This window comes from Nomascus leucogenys, chromosome 9 (genome assembly GCF_006542625.1).
Source record: "Nomascus leucogenys isolate Asia chromosome 9, Asia_NLE_v1, whole genome shotgun sequence".
Taxonomy (NCBI): Eukaryota; Metazoa; Chordata; class Mammalia; order Primates; family Hylobatidae; genus Nomascus; species Nomascus leucogenys.
In genome coordinates, this window is record NC_044389.1 from 51,749,785 (window position 1) to 51,772,415 (window position 22,631).

At 35.2% G+C, this 22,631-nt stretch overlaps 1 pseudogene; it reads right to left on the reverse strand.

Annotated features, from left to right (window-relative positions):
• Positions 1 to 970: 970 nt before the first annotated feature.
• The window catches only part of LOC100598119, a 406,136-nt pseudogene continuing 384,475 nt past the window's right edge, over positions 971 to 22,631 (reverse strand).

Genomic DNA, 22,631 nt, shown 5'->3' on the forward strand with positions numbered 1-22,631 from the left:
CTCTTATAGTCAGGTCTTGTAATGACTATTTTCTTCAATTGTTGTTTTATTTTTTATCATAGATGAAATTCAATATTCTATAAATATTGAAAGATATAATTTTGCCAAATAGTAGTCTTGTTTAGCAGGTTTCTTTTTCTTTTTCTTTCAGCGCTTTGAATATATCATCTAATTTACTTTTGATTTGGGAGGTTTCTGCTGAGATTCTTGTTGATACTCTTATTCTAGCTCACTTATATGTGATGAGTCATTTCTTGCTGGCAGTTTTCAAGATTTTCTCTTTTCTGTGACTTTTTAAAATTTGAGTTTAGCCCAGTGTTTTCACATTCCACTATGCATTGGGATCCCCGAGACACCTTTTAACAATACAAAATCTTGGCTTTTGACAGGTATTCTTTATTTATTAAGAGAAATGGGCATTGGTATTGTTACAATCAAAACTCCCCTATTTTTTTCATGTTTAGCAAAAGTTGGAAACTCCTGTCTTAATCACTCTGATACACACAAAATTTTTATATGTATATTAGATTTGTAAATTTTGCTTTCCTCTCTGATAACTCATATAAACATTAGTCTCAATAAAAATCCTATTTTTCAATATTTCTTTCTTTGTTTTTCATGGGTTTTGAGACTCTAGGCTGGCAGTTCATACAGAGAGAGGATAACAACCCTGAGCAGATTCTTGGGAAAGGACGAAATGGTTAGGGCAGAACATATTACAAACACAAGGCCAACTGGACTCTGATTGCTGCTGATCTCAAAACGCAATGCCAGATTGATGAAGAATGAAAGTCTTATGAGCAATAGCTCTTGAGTGGCAGGGAGTCTCATAAAGGACTTCAGAAAGCCCCAGAGTTTTAGAGTGGAAAATATGAAAATGAGGAGAAAGTAATGTGTTCTCTTTAAATTATCTGTGGATGAAATATTAACAAGATTGCTCCATTCTTGCCTTTCCCAAATTTGGAAACATCTATTTCCTCTTTTTCTTCTTTCCTATTTTACCAAATGTGCGACAGGAAACCAAACAAAGTTTTGTGACCAAAAATGTAAACATTGCCACACAGGCCAGCAAAACCACAATCACATCCAGAGTGGCACTGGTACTAGGATAGGTTGTGGGCAGCTAGCTGAGGGTGCTTGGCTCCTTTGTGGTGCATGACAAACCCGATCCAGAAAACTGCTCAACCCAGGGGCTTTACAGGTTGACCATGGTGAATTCTTGATAATCTTATAGCATTCTCTTTATAACTGGAAAGCAAGAGCACACATGGAAAACAGAGAGTTTTGTTTTGCTTTCATTAAAAAGAAGTAGGTAAACCATAGCATATGTTATACAAGCCAAAAGCTTGTTGAATAAAAGATTTATTTTTGTTGTGATATGAACTTCGTTGGTTGCATAGCATTGAACAGATACAGTGGGGAAACTGAAAAAGAAACATATTCTTAGCAGAATGGGGTAAAATGAAGACATAGAAAAATACTTAGCAAGCTGGTCATTAATTTAAATCTACTGTTTCCAAGAAGGAGGATTGACACTCTGTGAACTATCATTTCCAGGACTATTGCAATACTATGATGATGAATGACCTGAGATTGAGAGGAAAGATCTTTTAAATAGTCTTCCGGTATGGCCCTAACATTTTCTAGTATGATATATAACAAAATCAATGGTAGATAAGGCTTTTAAAGCAGTAATACTTACAAAAGATTATTGATACCTGTTCTCAAAGACCTAAGCAAATCTGCACTTGTAATTGTATTCATGTTCAGCTGCACAGCTCCTCCTTTGGCTTTCACGTGAGAGATGTTATCAAGATGATTGCCAAACATGGGAACTCCCACCATAGGGACTCCATGGTAAATAGCTTCACAGATCCCATTTATATCACCATGAGTGATAAAAGCTTTGGTTTGTGCATGACCTAGTTGGGAAACTGAATGAGAAGTATGGTTTTTATTATCATAATCTTAAAAGAATTTCAGAGACATGTAGGGAAAAAATCTTTGAAATAACTCACTGAAGAGGGCAGAATTTTCTACAAAAGTGAACAAAAAGGGCATCATTGCAAAAGAAATTTGCTTTCTTAAGGAAAAGAGGCATTAATTTATTTCTGCATTGCTTGAAACTTACTTTAAAAATACAAGTAAGAATAAAAAAATATAATGACCAATTACTCAATTATATATACTTTAAAATTAAAGTAACAAACTATAAACTTTAAATTTTTGTTAAATTTATTAGATGTTAAAGAGTTATTCAATTTTTCCCTTATGAAATTCCATATTTTTACTTTGTCATAATCTTATCATGAAGATCACTCTGGCATACCCAAACATAGAGCAGAGTGTTGGTTCCTAATGTAGCTGGTTTCTTTCCTTTCAATCTCCATAAAACCTGAGGAAGAAAATGTATGCATTTCACAAGTTAAACCACAAGATAATAGCATTTTGAGTTTTCAGATCATTATAATTCATACAATCCACTTTATTTCAGATGATATTTGAGACAGGAGTATATAAGGGTCCTATGTAATTACTGAAAGAAATAGTAAGACTGTTAACAGTCACATTTTAAAAGGGTGTATACCATTCAACTCTTGGGTATATCATTTATTATTTTGTTTCCTGCAGACTCAAATCATCTAGGAGTGAGATCATAAAAATAACAAAAAAATAAAGCAGTGTTGGCTAATTTTTCAGCATATGGAAGTTAAATTTCTTATGGACACACAACTTCTGTGTAAATGTAAATAACTTGGCCATTCTAGCTCTATTATCAAATGTATAGTTTCCCAGAGACAAACATTGCTTTGGTTTTTGTCTGGTTTTGGATAGTTGGTTGTCTTTTCTCTTCATGCCTCCTTCTCTCCTTTATTTCATTTATTTTTAATTAAAAAACAAAGAGACAGGAGTTACCTATATTTCATTGTTGAAGGTTAAATTTTGTTTGCATTTGTATCTTAGTTCCATACTTTTTTCTTTCTGGAAACATATATGAAAATCTTACACTTGAAGGCAACGGATTACATAGATATTCTGAACTCCCAAAAAGAGAATCTCATGACTAAAACCAATTTCACATTCCTAATTACCATACTTGCTTTTATTGAGTGTTCTGAAGTTTAACTAAACATAAAATTAAAAAAAAAAACCTCTAGACTGGTGTATAAATAGCACTAACTAAAGAGAGGAAAACTAGAATTACAGTAATAACAAAACTAATTGAATATCATAAAGAATTACATGCAGGTTGCTAGACTATAATATTGAAACCATAATTGCCTTTTAACTATAGAAAACTCTAGTTCATTAGAAAGACTACATAAATTTAAGCTTCTACTTTTATGTTCAAATACACAGAATAGAATTCCTATATAATCAAATATGTTGAGAATACTATTGAGCACGATTCTTCTCTTTCTTATATAATTCCCCAATTTTTATATTCCTTTGAGCTAGTATATTTAAAAAGTTTCCTTTGGAGTCATCAGAATATGTCTTAAGATTTCAAATCCTGCAATGTGAAATAGGGACTTACTGCACTATTTTTATTTTATTATCAACAAATGACAAGCAAGAGATGTGTTACTAAAGTAATAGAGATCACTAGGCAAATAATCAGTTGTGTCCACATACACTACCATAATGCTTTCCAAATTGTTACATAAATCTAATGCCTGTTATGCAAATTGAAAAATGAGATGCAAGTTCCAAATGGAAAGCCATACTTTCTCTGTTGTGTGAATAGCTTCTTATAAGGATTGGAGGTTCTACTGACTTTTCATGGAATCTGAGCCAGGGCTGAAGTGATTAAGATCAACCTTTTCTTCTGTAAGGTTTTGCACAACTGACTCCAGAAAAAACACACCACCACCATCCTTATCAGAGCTCTGGACAAATTCTTCCATTTCCTACAGAGAAAAAATTTTCTTCATTATAAAGATGCAATACCACATAGAATAATACAGTTTACATATACTTCTAAAATAAAATTTTGAAGTTGACATATATATAGTTATATTGTCCCTATATTCTGAGATGCATTTTAGCATAGAAATGAGAAAGTTTGTGCTAGAAACATATGGCTTTAGTACATAATAATTATTTACTAGAAAAAGCACACAACCTAATAGTTATACAGAAAATTTAAGTGAGAAATATCCACCTTGTTTAATATTTGGTAGACATCAAATTCTAAAACGTAATGGTTTGCAAACTCATAAAACTATTTCAACAATATCAAGTGTCAATTTGTTGGCATTTTGTGATGTCAACAAAATAATAAATTTTAAAAATCCAACATCAATTCCCCAACAAAAGTACAACTAGTAGCTATCCAAATACACAAATGCCGCTCTGAATTCACCAGATCTCAATAGAGAAGGAGAAAACCCCAAGACTCACAGACATGACAAACTTATGATTGGTAAGATGAAAAAATTTATTGGGCTGTACCAACCCCTTCCACTCACCAAAATAACACCACCTCAAGATAACTTCTTTTTACCTGCAGTTATTGAAATGGGAGGAGGGAATTTCAAGTGGACATATAATTTCTACATGGGTCTGTAAACTTGGAGGGAAAGCCCACATTTGTGCCACCTCACAAGAGGTATTAAGAGTGTTCACAGGGCTGAACCACCTGAGGTAAATTTGACAGCAAAAGTGAGAGTAGTAATCACAGTGATTGGCCCACAGATCTTGGCGTCTGCTTTGTGTTCCTAGCTACAGGGATGCCACACTGAAGAGTTTGACCAGAACCATAGCACTGCAGGGGGCAAGATCTAAGAGAAGGTCTGAATCTTTGACAAGATTTTTTACAATTCCCAGGGAGTCATGTGGAGATTTTCCATGACTGGGAAACAAGTATAAGATTTGAAATTAAGTTTCAATGATTGTTTAAATCTCTCGCAGACTTAGAAATCACTGCCAGTCTGGGTTTAAGTTCCAGTGCAGCATTTAAGTTCAGATGCTCACAGTAAGTCTCCCAAGACTGGAAAACAACATTAGAGAAAATGTTGATTTTTGGTGCAGTATTAAATTCTGGTGGCAAATATTAAGTCCTTGCCCAAACAAAAAGCAACTGGTGGCAAGGAATTAGATTCCAATAGTAAATAGTAAAGGTTGAAAAACACAAGAATACACCTATAACAGCTAGAACATGTCAATATCTCTTTAAATATGGAAACAGCAGTGTACAGATGAAAGGAAATACAACACTGCTAAAAAAAACAACAGAACTCACCTAATTCGGTAGAAGAAATAAACATATATAAAATTTCAGACAGAGAATTCAGAGCACATCTTTTTACAAAAGAGGTCAGGAAACACAGAAAATATAAATATAAAGTTAAAAAAATCATTTGGAAAATATTTAAAGATTAAGAGGAGAAAAGTTGTTTTTTTAATACATAAATTGAAAAAGCTTCAGCTAGAATAGCTACAAAAATAGATGACTCAAATAAATAAAATAAGAGATGAAAAGGATACATAACAACTGATACACAAAAATACAAAGGATTATAAGAGACTATCATAAACAAGTACCTGCCAGCAAATTAAAAAATCTAAAGGATATAGACAAATTTTTAGACATGTACAACCAATCAGGGTTGAATTATGAAGAAATAGAAACATGAGTAGAGAAATAACGAGTAACAAAATTGAAGCAGCAATAAAAACTCCATAAAAATGTACTAGTTTTATTCAAATTATTGAAAAATAGTTAAGCCATTTTTCTAAAAATGTTTCTTCCAAAACATTAAGGAGAATTGAATGCTTTAAAAAGCAGGGTTTTATGGCTGGGGTAAGGATCACCTTGATAGCAAAACCAGAACGAAGGAGCCAAAATATTAAAAAAAAAATAGAAAAATTCTGTAGGCCAACTTTTCTGATGAACATAGATGCAAAAATTCTCAGCAAATATTAGCCAATCAAATTTAACAGCACACCAAAAAGATTATACACTATGATGAACTGGGATTTATCTCAGGGATGCAGGGAAGGTTAAACCTATGCAAACCCATAAATGTCATACGTACCACCAAGAGAATTAAGAAAACAAAAATTTTGTATGTCTTAAAAATAATCTTCTAATATACAACAGAATGATTTTAAACAAAATGCCATATAACCAAGATAGGGCAAGGTTGAATGGGGAGTGATTGTCTAATGTGTATAAACATCCTTTTAGGTTGGTGACAGTTCTGGATCTAGATTGAAGTGATAGTTACACAATACTGTGAATGTCACTGAATTGTTCACTTTTAAATGGTTAAAATAGTACATGGTATTTTATGTAATTTTTCCCCAAATATTAAAAAAAAACATGTATACATGTAGCTGACCAAATTTTGCCCAGAGGACCCAATTGATTTGTCAACCTTTGGTTAATTAAATTATAAGAAATTTAATTCTGACATATTTAAAATAGCAAATGCTGTCATTTTTATCATTTACTTTTGAAAAATGATACTTTTAAAAATATATGAGGAAATTTAGGTAAGGACTTAAATCATTGTGGAAATTTTTCTGTCTAGTTAATAATTATTATAATTAATGCAAATTTAGTTTGCTACATACAGCAGCTGTAGTGCTTTACCAAGTTAATGCATCCGGCCTTTCATCAGCCATATGAGGTAGACAATGCCATTACTTCATCTCCGTTTCACTGATGGAGAAGTTGAGGCATAGAGGTGAGACAACTTGCCAAACCCCACATAATTCTGTAGTGGTTTTGCAGGGACTTGAATCCAGGCTAACTGGATCCAGGGTGCAAGGGCTCTTAACCACCATGCTATGCTGACCTCCCTTTCTGAGTTAGTTATTTTCAAAATGCTACATTTGTAGTTTTCATTTTCTTGCCTCTATATTAATTGTATATTATTATGAATGTATAATTACATTTTTAGAAATATCATTTTAGTTATCTATCACCTCATAACCAACTACCCTCAAATGTGGGGACTTTGAAAAACAATAAGCATTTTATTAGAACTCTCATAGCATGAGTGTTGGGTGGGCTCAGCCAGGTGGTTCATACAGAGTATTTCTCAGGTTGTTACTTTCATATGGTAGCTGGGGATGTAGTCATCTGGAGGTCATTCATTCACATACTTAGTGATTGATGTCAAAAGACTGAAACTCCTTTTTGACTGAATAATCCTGACTTCCTAGTCTCCTCTGTGTGCCCCTCCCCAAACTGTCATTTATCATCAAGACTTTGGCTGTAACACAGGGCTCCAAAGTGTACAGAGGGAGAAAAAGGGACAGAAGGACAGAGAGAGAGGAAGAAAGAGATATAAGTAAAAACCAAGATAGACAGACAGACAGAGACAAGGAGACAGACAGAGATAATGTACTGCGTTTTCTAACACAGTCTTCAAAATGACGCTGTCACTTCTACTATATTTTCTTTGCTGAGACAGCCACAAGCCTTGCTAAAGTGCAAGGGGAGGGACCATGGTTTGATTAGAATGTCAAAGTATTTGCAGTCATGTCTCTAAATCACCAAAATATAAGCTGTTGAGTTAGTCAACAGAAGTCACTGTGTAACTAGCAAATTCATTATATATTGAAAATAGAAACACAGTAAAATCATAAAAGTGTGTGAATTTAAAATTTTACAACTATTGAAACCTTTATTATGCATTTTAAAATATTTATTCGTAGATATTTTAAATATAAAATAGGTTTCCTATGAACAGGCGTCAAATTAATCATATGGCATAGAATACTGAGGTTATCATAAGTGGCTCAATTCTTTCCCATTTATTCTACTGCAGACACATACACATCTACAAGAAAAAATGATATACAACAACATACATAGCCTAGTATAAAATGATGGAAGATCCAGGCATAGTGGTTCATGCCTGTAATCCCAGCACTTTGGGAGGCCATGGTGGGCAGATCACCTGAGATCAGAAGTTCGAGACCAGCCTGGCCAACATGATGAAACCCCAAATCTACTAAAAATACAAAAATTAGCCAGATGTCATGGCGGGTGCCTGTAATCCCAGCTACTTTGGAGGCTGAGGCATGAGAATTCTTTGAATCGGGGAGGCAGAGTTTGTAGTGAGGCGAGATTGTGTCCGTGCACTCCAGATTCCTCATTAGAGTAAAAACAAACAAACAAACAAAAAATGAAGGAAGGATATTTACCGATTGTTAAAATCAGAGGGAATTCTGTGAATAGATGCTTGTAAGAGCTGTGACAAAGTGACTTTTGGGAGGAAGACTAATGAGACATAGTCTCTAGAAGCAGGAACTAGAAATACCATTTGACCCAGCCATCCCATTACTGGGTATATACCCAAAGGACTATAAATCATGCTCTCTATAAAGACACATGCACACGTATGTTTATTGCGGCACTATTCACAATAGCAAAGACTTGGAACCAACCCAAATGTCCAACAACGATAGACTGGATTAAGAAAATGTGGCACATATACACCATGGAATACTATGCAGCCATAAAAAATGATGAGTTCATGTCCTTTGTAGGGACATGGATGAAACGGGAAAACATCATTCTCAGTAAACTATCGCAAGGACAAAAAACCAAACACTGCATGTTCTCACTCATAGGTGGGAATCGAACAATGAGAACTCATGGACACAGGAAGGGGAACATCACACTCCGGGGACTGTTGTGGGGTTGGGAGAGGGGGGAGGGACAACATTAGGAGATACACCTAATGCTAAATGACGAGTTAATGGGTGCAGGAAATCAACATGGCACATGGATACATATGTAACAAACCTGCACATTGTGCACATGTACCCTAAAACCTAAAGTATAATAAAAAATAAATAAATAAATAAAATAAAAATGAGGAGCTATCCAGATGCCTTGCTCAAAGGTATTTGCAAAGTCTCAGAAGAATAAAACAACAGGTTTTGAAGGTGAAAAAAAAAATTTACTCTGCAGGATGCAGTGACATTGTGTTAAAAAAATAAGTAGGGAAAAAATGTGTGGAACTAGAGATCTCCCTAGACTGCAGCAGAGACAATTGAAAAAATTATGAAGGGATGCTCTTACAATACAGAACATGAGGGATGTTGCAGAAAGCAAAACCTGTTGAAGATTTCCCCAAGAAAACTACATGAGGAACTAAGCAGAAATACACAATTGGAAGATTTGCACTCAATGATTCTAGATAGAGGAAACTATCAGAATGAGATTTTGATTTTTGATTTTTATATTTATATTTAAGGCCTTGCTCAGTCGTCCAGGTTGGAGTTCAGTGGTGTGATCACGGCTTACTTCAGCCTCAAATTACTAAGCTGAAGTGGTTCTCTCACCTCAGCCCCCTGAGTAGCTGGGACCACAGGTGCATGTCACCACGCCCAACTAATTTTTTTATTTTTTGTAGTGATGAGCTCTTGTTGTGTTGTCCATGCTGATTTCAAACTCCTGGGCTCAAACAATGCTCTCATTTCGGCATCCCAAAGGGTTGAGATTACAGATGTGAACCACCGTAACCTTACAAAATGAGATTTTCAATAAGCGTGATTCAAATGTTCAGAGACGAAAGAGTCACTAACATAAAACAAGAATGGGATGAGGTGAGGATGAATATAAAAATAATTAGGTATTCTTGAAATCAGAAACATGCTCCCTAATTATATGAAATGTTGTTTGATTACATAAAATAAAGTGGAACTGAATGATTGACTGATACAGCCCCCAAGAAGAATCACTTAATGACCTCGAAATTACCAGTAAACTGATTAAAATCTAAAAGTGTTGCTTGTTAACACCTTCTGTTAAAGCTTTCCTGATTAGTTTTTCTTCCAAAACTCTCGTTTCTAGTTGTTTTCTTGGTCTTAACTACCCATTACATGCTTTGTTAAAGTACTTATGCCCTGTTTCAATGTGACTGTCTCAATTTTTATTTCATTCTGTTCTACCTCTTGCAACCTGCATGTCCTCATTATTATTGATCAATCCAGCTGCAAAGTTCACCTTATCTAAGGATTATTCATTAATTTTTACTTGTTTATCTGACCTTTATGAATTTTGTCTCTTTGCCAGTCACTCTGAGCCATGATCATGATGACTTAGGATTCTGGATCTCTTATGAATACAAATTTATCCTTAATAAAGTCTCTATAATAAAGAAGAATCTAATGAAAAATATCACTTGAAAAAATGAGTGCAGTACATGAACAAGGTTCTGACTGGATCATAAACCCAAAAAGTGATTAATCAGTTTAATAATTAGTGTCTAACAATGAAATCAATGATATATCTTCATATACTTTGGATTGGAAAAATTAATATTTATCATAGGTAAAGCACCACATAACTGGCGACTCCAGTGCTGGTTTGTTGGGAGTATGAATAAAGTGGTGATAGGTGAAGGGCATCCACGGGCCCAGCACAACAAGAATCCCCTCCAACTAAGTCTGAGCCAGCAACTACTGAAATAAAAAATCCAACCTACTAGTATCGCAATTTTTAATATATATTTGGACATTAGGCAAGTGACCACCAGTGGAACTGCGGATTCAGTGTGCCAGCTCTAAGCTCACCTTTGTCTGAACCTCTATATGCCCCCAGATTCAAAAATGTTATTTTCAAAAGAAAGTCATGTGTCTTACTCATCTGAACTTTACCAAGATTCAGTGTCCTAGGGTACAACTTTAAAATAAAAACAAACGAGAAATTTGAAATTTTATGCTCCACCAGTTTTCAATTTACTGTAGCTCGGACCCAAATATAGCTTTATCATACTGAATCAGGATCCTGTAAGCATTCCCCCTTTGCCAGCTGGTTGAAGGTTAAGCTTCATCAGTAGAGGACACTCGAGTGATGGTGAGGTGCTTCATACAGGAAGGTGCATCCCTTCCAAGACTGACACTTTTGTTATTCAGGAATGTTTATCATTAATATTGAAATTTAAGAATATGAATGTTAAAGAATATACTTAAGAATACTAAAGAATATACTTAAAGAATGTAAGAGGAAAACTTCTAATAGCATATTTATTTTTAAGAAATATTGCATTCTGCATAGAAATTAATTCAGAAAACTCCTACATAAACCATTTGTCCTTGACATAGATAGATTCAGCTTCATATGTTATTTTAAAGATTAAAATTATAATTATGTTATTTTTGTGTTTAACTTCTGTGGTGCTTGAATGTCCCTGTCTTTATGCAGCATATGCAAAATTTAAAAAAAGAATATCTCAAATTTGAAGAATGTTATTTCAATTATATCATTCTATGTGATTGCTTAGAGTTTCTGTGTTTAAATTTTTTTAACTGCGGAGATATATAATAGCTTGTAGAATCAATCTCCAAGAAGCAGACACATCATATTATTGCAATTTTTGTAATCCAATTTACTATGGAATTTTTATGACTCTCCGTCAAGCATACCATCATGTTCACATATTTTCCTAAGTATATATGTACATATCACTTTATGTAAAAAGGCTTCTCAGAATTAAACTAGTGAAAGTATTATGTGTTCACTCATGGATAGACATAGATATATGTATCTGGATATATGGTCTAAGAATTTCAAAGAAGATCTATTTTAAGAACATACTTTACTAGGAAAGTATATTCTGATATATTCCGATATATTTTCAGAAGATACTTCATTAAGAAAATATAAACAGACTAGAATTTAGCTTTTGAAGTACATGCTGAACATCATTATTGCCTCAGACCAATACTTATCCATAAGTTTCTCCTTTTTTTTTTAAAAAAAAGACATGACTATAATTAAGGCGCACAAATGCATTACTTTTTTCCTTTCTTGCACTTTGTTATTTTTTTCTTTCTAGTGGCATGATTATATGTTCAAAGTTTAATAAAATAAAATATTCAGTGTATATTTCTTTTCTAGACATTAAAATAATTTGTTTTATAACCAATTGTTGCTAAAAATATTTTTTTCGTAGAAAAGAGTACTATAAAAAACCTTTTCATGTGTTAGAATGATCATTATGCCTCTCTTCCATCTGATTGTTCAGGCACATCTCTTGTCAGACAGAAGAACTGCTCTAAGTTGGTTTTGTCCTTCTCTGTGATTTGCTTTGCAAACCTTTTTCTGAATCCAGATGCTGTAATGACCAATATTTAAAGGGAGGATTTAGAGAGCTTTTGCCATTTATTATGCTTTCTTGAGCATAGATTTTAAAAATTATCGTACAGGATTTTTGGCTCTTTATTCCACCTGCAATTTATTTTTCCATGTTATAAGGGGGGAATAAGTAAAATGATTATCTATATTTCTGGTTTGTGTATCCTCAGTATTCCAGGTATTAAAAAAGTTGGAAATGTCTGACTTGACAAGTTAAGGCCAAGAAATAGTGAGATATTATTGTAGGACAGAAATCATGTAACATTATAATCTAGAGGGACTGGACTAAACTTTCTGAACCATATCTATAATTCCTATCTAAAGGGAACTAGCCTTGCATTTTATTTTTTGTATTATTATCCAATTACAAAGGGTCATTACTAAAGTGAAAATAATAACTCAAGCATATTCCAGGCCTCATGTGGAAAACATCTTTTGTCTTTCTAACCAAGGATTTTACCAGGTTGCATAGTTTTGGATAGCAAGTCAGTTACAACCATCAATAATTTTGAAACGAAGCACATTCCCATTAAGAAATATTTTGTATTTCATGAAGGACTTGAATTTTACACTCCCCTGTAACATAATAGACTTGCATAAACACCATGTTAAGAGACTTGGCCAAGCTTAGCTTAGCTCATATGTGCACTAGGTCATGAATTTGCCTTTAAAGGTCACCCTAGCTTCCATGGCAGGTCTTGACTCAAAAGAATGTGATGCTGCCTGACTGCAAAACATACATACACTGCCTAATCCACCTTGTCTAATAATTTTCAATTATTTCCCACTAATTTTTTATGTAATTTTCCATTTTCACATATCCCACCAGCTACTTTTTGTTTTCCTCATTTTTATTCATATCACTTTTCTCTTTAAAAGCCTCAGTTACCTTTGTCTTAATTAGATTTGAGCTCAATTTATACTGTAGTCTCTATCTCCTTCTTCATTAGTAAGAATAAAACGTGTCTTGCCATTTTTAAAAAGGATCTTGCTCTGTTTTTCTTGACAGGGACACATACAATCCATATTATTATATTTGTTTATACAGAAGAGTTTTCTTTACCTCTGTAACAAACCTGCACCTCTTGCACATGTACCTCTGGAATTACAATAAATGTTGGAAGTAAAAGATAAAATAAAATAAAAATAAAAAAGGGGTTTTTAAAAATGCACAATAGAAATACACTATTCCTCATCTTCTCAAATAAACAGCCTGAGTTTTCAGTGAATCTCATTTTTTTCAGTTTAGAAATATACATAAGTATTAAAATTGAGTTATTTTAGGATTTCTGAAGTTAAAATTGTATTTTACTTAATGTTTAATGAAGAGTAAAATATTTGAATAAATCAGAAAGTCATAAGTCTTGTGAAATACGGAGGAGAATTTTGCCACACCTTGATGAATATTGGTGGCATTAAATGTCATGACCTTCCCTATCATGGCTGCCTGCCTTAGATCTCAAACAGTGCTACTCTCTTTTTTTTCTTTTCTTAAAAAACTTTTGATAATCAAACCAGCAAAATATTATGACAAAGAGAGTAAAAATTGCCTCGCATGCCAGCAGAACCAAAGAGCAGTACTGGAACCATGCGAGACTGTTGGCAGGTGGCAGCAAGTACTTGGCTCCTTTGTGGCGCATGACCAACTTGATCCAGAAGACTGTTTGGTCTGTGGGCTTCATAAGCTGATCATAATGAGTGACTGAAACCATATAACATTCTCTTTACAGTTAAAGAAAATCAAATAGACATAAACTTACAGAATATAAAATAGAAATATGTGAAATTTTTGTGTAGATGTTAAAAATTAGTGCCACATGTAAATGGGTGCAAAATAAAATATTTTTTTCCTGATGGTTGTAGAGATTTTGGTTTATGGGTTAGAATTTGTTTGATGCATAAGATTTCACGATGTGAAAAGAGAATTTAAGAGAGAACAAGTGTTTCTATGCTAGAAATTAAAATTAGTTAAGTCCAAAGGATAAAAAGAAATCATTTGAGAGTACAGAGGTTGAATTAGTCATTAATGAAATTGTAATGAATCTGGCGTGCAAATTTCAAAATAATATCAAAGTCTAGAGATAGGAGACAAATCTATGACAAAGTTCAGGTCCATGTCAGGGCAAAGCTGATAAGAAGTTGGCATTGATCAGAAATTAGTATTGACATCATACGAGTGAATTAGTGATTAAAAGTGTAAAAGTAAATGGCCTTAGTTTGAATCATGACCTGATATCTACTGGTCCTTTTTCATTTATTTATTTTTTTGGAAAAGTATCTGTTCCTAGTTTTTTGTTTTTAATTGTTAAATTGAATGAATAAGAATGGTATCTTTCTTATCTGTTTATTGTAAGTAGTAATGATTCTTAGGATACTTGGTAGAATTATTCTCATCATAAAGAGACTCTAAATAAATATTCACTATTGTTACTGTTTTTCTTACATTGTGATTTTAAAATCTAAGTGGGGCTTAATATTTTACTTTGAGGCATTGTAGTTCCATTTATTAACAATGCTGAAATAATTATGGACTAATAAATAAGGAATAAGGATGAATGTAAGCATAAGCCTTGCCAAGTAGAAACCAAATGGTGCTAAAGCATGGCACTGTAGCAATAGCAATTGAGGTAACTTCTCCTTTTGATATTTAAAAAACATAGTGGGAAGACTATGTATTTCAGAGGAGGGAATTAAACCTGATATATATTTTTAATACAATTGGGAAAAATTATAACCAAGAAGTTGCATAATACAAATTATCAATATAATGCATGTCATTTCATATACAGTCAATAGTTATCAACTAATTAAAAATTATCTTTATTTTTCAACACAGCATTATATTTATTAAAATTTATAATATTACCAATTTAATAGTAATAGCAAAACTGAAATTAATGTATGTACTGAAATAACTTAGAAATCCTATATTTCTGGTTTCAGACATTTTGGCTATTAAACAGGAATATTCCAAACTATCTCTTTCAAGCCAATTATTTTTCTATTTTATAAGTCTTCCAAATAAGCAAAAGCAACCACAACCATAAGAACAAAGAATATGGCTACATTTATATAGTATGCTCTTTTTCCAATAATTTGTAAAGGCAAATTTGAAAGCTCTAGTTGTTTACAAGTTATCAGTGATGAGATAAAAATGTTAGCATAAAATTTTGGAAAGCATTAAATATAATAGGAATTAGAGATTGATTATGTCATGCTGATTTACTGAAAATAAATTAGAAGAGTTTTAAAAACAAGGAAAAAAGGGTAACTAAAGTGAGATGATGGACATGTTTATTTGCTTCATTATGGTAGCCTTTTAACTAAGTATTTGTGTCCCATACTATCACTTTCTATACCTCCAATAGACAAAATAAAATTTATTTAAAGACTAATATTTGATGAGATCTCATCCTAAAAGACCCTTATAACTGTGCTGAAAATTAGTCAGTGCTGTAATAACATTTATGCTTCTTTTCTTCAACTTTGTTCTCAGTCTTCCTTATAATCCTTCTGTTACCATATTCAGCATTTCTTCTTATTTCACTTTTTGGCTATTTTAAAACTTATGCCCTATCCTAAAACCTCTGACAAATGTTTCCACTGAAACCGCCAAAAAAACAGATTGTGATACTCACAGTGGTTTATTGATGATTTCCTTTAAGCATTACCAGAAAAATATATATATATACTCAGCATTGTGGTCAAGTTTAGAGTCACTGCTGCTTCCTTGGCCTTCATGTGAGAACTTATCAATACATGCTATGTAGTTAAGAAAATTGCATTCATGAAGAGTCATTAATGACTGCTTTTAATGCATTGAGCAAATATGTAGCTGACATTGTTTTTGAGTCTACTCTAACAGCTTCCCCCTTAGTCTTCATGTGAATAAACTTATCGGGTTGATCTACAAACAAAGGAAGTCCCACCATAGGGATGCCATGGTAGGTCCTCTCATAGGTGCCATTGGCTCTACCATGAGGTATAAAAGTTTTGGTTTTTAGATGACCTGGGATTAGATAAATGTTTGAATAATTATTAGTGATGAGTCTTAGAATTAAAATGAGCAATGCTCAATAGGAGGCAATGAAACGGGCAGTGTTCTCTAGATAACAAATTATTTTACCCGTAAAACTGCATTAAAATTACTTTCAGATCTCAGAGAAAGAAGCACTAAGTCATCTGGGGTGAGAAGTGAAGGATACACATTGAAGAAATGGTATATGACTTGAGACTTGAAGAATAAATACAAGATTGTCAAGTGGACAAATAGAGCACACTGTGGATAAAGAAAACTGCATATCCCCTACTGCAGCCCCCCAAAAGTAGGATGCATGCTAGAACATGTTCTCTTAGAGAAATAGTGGAGTCAGTGAGTGTGATAGGGCATGGTGTCCACGGCAGCAGGGAATAGGGTGGTGGTGATGCTTGAATAGAGGAAGGACAGGCCACGCTCCATCACAAAATGTGTTACCACTTCATAATGAAGACTGGGGATTTATTTACATCAAAAATGCAGTTGCTGGTAATAAAAGATGGGCTGTTATTTTTCAGTTGCATTTGAAATATCTAGCTATTAGGAGAAAAGGGTAGGTGGGACATTTGAATTAGTAGACAGACATCCCAGAAAATTATTGAAAAATTATTCATGAGAAGTAACTACACTAGAAATAAAGGTAGCCTGTTTCTGGCCATAAGAAAATGACTGTATAACAAATGCCAACTGTTGTAGTTTATTATATTTTTCCCCAGGACTGGAACATAAACGACAAGAAGTTGAATTTTATTTTTGAGTTTTTAAATAATAAATGATGAATCAGAAATTTTCTGTGGGACTGTTTTCATCCTGATTGGCTGTTACTCAAGTTTTCAAAATTTATTCTTCAGAGTCGTACCAAGAAAGTTATTCTGGACCACCCACTTGTACAGCTGAGTAATTGTACTAAGGTATCTGATTTCCTGTCATCAAATTTCCATAGATCCATATAGATAAGTGAACCTACCCATGAGAACACAAGGACACATAGAGGGCAATGACACACACTGGGACCTTTCAGAGAGCAGAGGGTTTGAGGAGGAAGAGTGTTGCAGGAAGTCAGAAACCCCAAACAGAGGGACCAGCTGAAGCCATGGCAGAAGAATATAAATTGTGAAGATTTCATGGACATTTATTAGTTCCCCAAATTAATACTTTTATAATTTCCTACACCTGTCTTTACTGCAATCTCTGAACATAAATTGTGAAGATTTCATGGACACATCACTTCCCCAATCAATACCCTTGTGATTTCCTATGCCTGTCTTTACTCTAATCTCTTAACCCTGTCATCTCCGTAAGCTGAGGAGGATATATGTCACCTTAGGACCCTGTGATGATTGCCTTAACTGCACAAATTGTTTGTAGAGCATGTGTGTTTGAACAATGTGAAATCTGGGCACCTTGAAAAAAGAACAGGATAACAGCAACGTTCAGGGAACAAGAGAGATAACCTTGAACTCTGACCGCCGGTGAGCCAGGTGGAACAGAGCCATATTTCTCTTCTTTCAAAAGCAAATGGGAGAAATATCACTGAATTCTTTTTCTCAGCAAGAAACATCCCTGAGAAAGAGAATGCATCCCTGAGTGTAGGCCTCTGAAATGGCCACTTCGGGGGGCGGCTGTCTTTTATGTTCGAAGCGCTGTAGGTATGAAATAAGCCGCAGTCTCCCATAGTGCTCCCAGGCTTATTAGGATGAGGAAATTCCTGCCTAATAAATTTTGGTCAGACTGGTTGTCTGCTCTCAAAGCCTGTCTCCTGATAAGATGTTATCAATGACAATGCGTGCCCAAAACTACTTTAGCAATTTTAATTTTGCCCCAGTCCTGTGGTCCTGTGATCTCACCCTGCCTCCATTTGCCTGTGATATTCAATTACCTTGTGAAGCACGTGATCTCTGTGACCCACACCCTATTTGTACACTCCCTCCCCTTTTGAAAATCACTAATAAAAACTTGCTGGTTTTATGGCTCAGGGGGCATCACGGAACCTGCCGACATGTGATGTCTCCCCCAGACATCCAGCTTTAAAGTTTCTCTTTTGTACTCTGTCCCTTTATTTCTCAGACTGGCCGATGCTTAGCAAAAATAGAAAAGAATCTATGTGAAATATCGGGGGTGAATTTCACCTGCTTTCTGGCTGAATTTCCCCCGATAGGAGAGAATCAAGAAAAATAACTAATGGGTACTTGGCTTAATACCTGGGTGATGAAATAATGTGTACAACAAGCCCCCATGACACAAGTTGACCTATGTAACAAACCTGCAATTGTACCCCTGAACTTAAAACTTCAAAAAAAAGAGAAAGTACTTTGTTTTATGAGTCAAATTCAAATTAGAACATGTCTGTTGGAATTCTAAAAAGGGAACGGGTGCAGTGGCTCACGCCTGTAATCCCAGGACTTTGGGAGGCCGAGGTGGGTGGATCACGAGGTCAGGAGGTACAGACCAGCCTGGCCAAGATGGCAAAACCATGTCTTTATTAAAAATATAAAAAATTTAGCCAGGCATGGTGGTGGGCACCAGTAATCCCAGCTACTCAGGAGGATGAGGCAGAGAACTGCTTGAACCCAGGAAGCAGAGGTTGCAGTAAGCTGAGATCACATCACTGCACTCCAGCCCAGGCAACAGAGAGAGAATCTGTCTCAAAAAAAAAAAAAAAAAAAAAAAAAGAATTCTAAAAAGATGGGTCACCTACTTAAATGCTTTCCATATGGCTGACAAGGAAATGAGGACAAGGCAGGTTAAGTAATGAGAACTGCCAGAAGACTGAAGTGAACAGAACATCTACATTTCCTTGACAGGATTTTATATCAAACCAGATTAAATAAAATCATGATGTTTTATACATAGTGACTTAGATATTGAGATAATAAATGAAAAATTCAAATATTTAAGTAATCATTAGGCAGACATAATTCCAGTCTAAAGAAGAGTAAGAAATTACTAATGATCCACACCTTTTATTATTATTATTATTATTATTATTATTATACTTTACATTTTAGGGTACACGTGCACAACGTGCAGGTTTGTTACATATGTATACATGTGCCATGTTGGTGTGCTGTACCCATTAACTTGTCATTAAGCATTAGGTATATCTCCTAATGCTATCCCTCCCTACCCCCACCCCACAACAGTCCCCAGAGTGTGATGTTCCCCTTCCTGTGTCCATGTGTTCTCACTGTTCAATTCCCACCTATGAGTGAGAACACGTGGTGTTTGGTTTTTTGTCCTTGCAATAGTTTGCTGAGAATGATGGTTTCCAGTTTCATCCATGTCCCTACAAAGGACACGAACTCATCATTTTTTATGGCTGCATAGTATTCCATGGTGTATATGTGCCACATTTTCTTAATCCAGTCTATCATTGTTGGACATTTGGGTTGATTCCAAGTCTTTGCTATTGTGAATAGTGCCACAATAAACATACGTGTGCATGTGTCTTTATAGCAGCATAATTTATAATTCTTTGGGTATATACCCAGTAATGGGGCATTTTAGACATGAAGTCCTTGCCCACACCTATGTCCTAAATAGTATTGCCTAGGTTTTCTTCTAGGATTTTTATGATTTTAGGTCTTCCGTGTAAGTCTTTAGTCCATCTTGAGTTAATTTTGTATAAGGTGTAAGGGAGGGTTCCAGTTCAGTTTTCTGCATATGGCTAGCCAGTTTTCCCAGCACCATTTATTAAATAAGGAATGCTTTCCCCATTGCTTGTTTTTGTCGGGTTTGTCAAAGATCAGATGGTTGTATATGTGTGGTGTTATTTCTGAGGCCTCTGTTCTGTTCCATTGGTCTATATATCTGTTTTGATACCAATACAATGCTGTTTTGGTTACTGTACCCTTGTAGTATGGTTTTAAGTCAGGTATCATGATGCCTCCAACTTTGTTCTTTTTGCTTAGGTTTGTCTTGGCTCTGTGGGCTCTTTTTTGGTTCCATATGAAGTTTAAAGTATTTTTTTTTCCAATTTTGGGAAGAAAGTCAATGATAGCTTGATGGCAATAGCATTTAATTTATAAATTACTTTTGGCAATATGCCCATTTTCACGATATTAACTCTTCCTATCCATGAGCATGGAATGTTTTTCTATTTATTTGTGTCCTGTCTTATTTTCTTAAGCAGTGGTTTGTAGTTCTCCTTGAAGAGGTCGTTCGCATCCCTTGTAAGGTGTATTCATAGGTATTTTATTCTCTTTGTATCAATTGTGAATGGAAGTTCACTCATGATTTGGCTCTCTCTTTTTTTTTTATTGGTTTATAGGAATGCTTGTGATTTTTGCACACTGACTTTGTATCCTGAGACTTTGCAGAAGTTGCTTATCAGCTTAAGGAGATTTGGGGCTGAGACAGTGGGGTTTTTCTTAACACATAATCATGTCATCTGCAGAGACAATTTGACTTCCTCTTTTCCTATTTGAATACCCTTTATTTCTTTATCTTTCCTGATTTCCCTAGCCAGAACTTCCACTAATATGTTGAATAGAAGTGGTGAGAGAGGGCATCCTTGCCTTGTGCCAATTTTTAAAGGGAATGCTTCCAGCTTTTGCCCATTCAGTATGATATGGGCTGTGGGTCTGTCATAAGAAGCTCTTATTATTTTGAGATATGTTGCATCAATACCTAGTTTATTGAGAGTTTTTAGCATGAAGTGGTGTTGAATTTTGTCAATGGCCTTTTCTGGATCTATTGAGATAATCATGTTGTTTTTGTTTTGTTTTTTGTTCTTCTTCATTGGTTCTTTTTATGTCAGGGATTAGTTTTTTGATTTTCATATGTTAAACCAGTCTTGCATCCCAAGTATGAAGCCGACTTGATCATGGTAGATAAGCTTTTTGATGTGCTGCTGGATTTGTGTTGCCAGTATTTTATTTAGGATTTTCACATCGATCTTCATCAGGGATATTCACCTGAAATTTTCTTTTTTGGTGTAGTTCTGCCAGGTTTTGCTATCAAGATGATGCTAGCCTCATAAAATGAGTTAGGGAGGATTCCCTCTTCTTCTATGTTTGGAATAGTTTCAGAAGGAATGGTACCATCTCCTCTTTGTACCTCTGGTAGAATTCAGCTGTGAATCCATCTGGTCCTGGACTTTTTTTGTTGGTAGGCTATTAATTACTGCCTCGATTTCAGAACTTGTTTTTTCTTTCTCCTTTCTTGATGGCTCTTAGGGGTTTAATTATGAAATAAGATGAATCCAGTTGACTATCTTTGATTGTAGTCCATTCCTGGGTTTAGAGGAGCCCCTTCTGATTACTTCCTCCAAGCCTGTGTGTCTTTTGTTAAATGTTCTGGCCGTGGATCTTCCTCAGGTAGGGGCCATAGTTGGCACACAAAACCATACCTTTGACCTATCAGCCCTAATCTGCTGTCTTTGTGCTTCCTGAAGTCCAAATGAAAGTGGGAATGCTAGGTGGGTTGGGTTGGAAGCTCTTGCAGATGTGACCCATCTGGCTGTGAAAGGTGGGGACAAGTGAAGTTATTTGCCCTGCTGTCAGTGTGTTACCGGGGCAATAGGAGTCTGCACTGCCTGGTGACAAGTGGCAGTGGGGGGTGGAATGTCACATATCCTGCCATACTTGGGTTTCCTGGGGTAACAGGAGGCTGCACACTCTATCTGAACTCACACAAAGCAAGACTACTGGGCTGGAAGCTCTAGGAGGTATTACCTGCCTGGTTACTGGTGACAGGTTCAGGTGGAGCATGGTCTGCTGTTCAGGTGTTTCCTGGGACAATAGGAAGCTGAGCCCTCCAGCTGAGTTCACACAAAAAGGATGCCACTTGGCTGGAAGCTCTAGCAAGCATTGCCTGTCTGACTAACATCAGCAGAATGGGTGAGGTTGTGTGCCATGTCATCTGGGTGTTTCCCGGGACAACAGGAAGCTGCACCCTTCTGCTGCATTCAGACAGAAGTGAGACTGCTGGAAAACAAAAAAATATTCTGAAATATGAAATATGTGATCCTTTCTCCCTCTCTCAAAAATTCTGTCTGCCAGGTGTGGTGGCTCATGCCTGTAATCCTAGCACTTTGGGATGACAAGATGTTTGGATCACCTGAGGTCAGGAGTTTGAGACCAGACTGGACAATGTGGTAAAACTCCGTCTCTACTAAAAATACAAAAATTAGCCAGGCATGGTAGCACATGCCTGTAATCCCAGCTACTCAGGAGGCTAAGGCACAAGAATTGCGTGAACCCAGAAGGCAGAATTTGCAGTGAGCTGAGATCACACCACTGCACTTTGGCCTGGGCAACAGAGCAAGACTCCGTCTCAAAAAAAAAAAAATTCTGTCAATGACTACACTTCCAAATTTGCCTGTGGTTCTCTTGTTAGCAAAATGAAACTATTAAAGTTGATCAGGGTTTTAAATAGCATTCCTTTGACTTTCTAAGCACCTATTGAAAAGTCTCAGCTGAAGCATAGCTTCATCTAAAAAAAATTAAATGCAATTGGCTTTCTGTACTAAACATTCTTCTTTACACA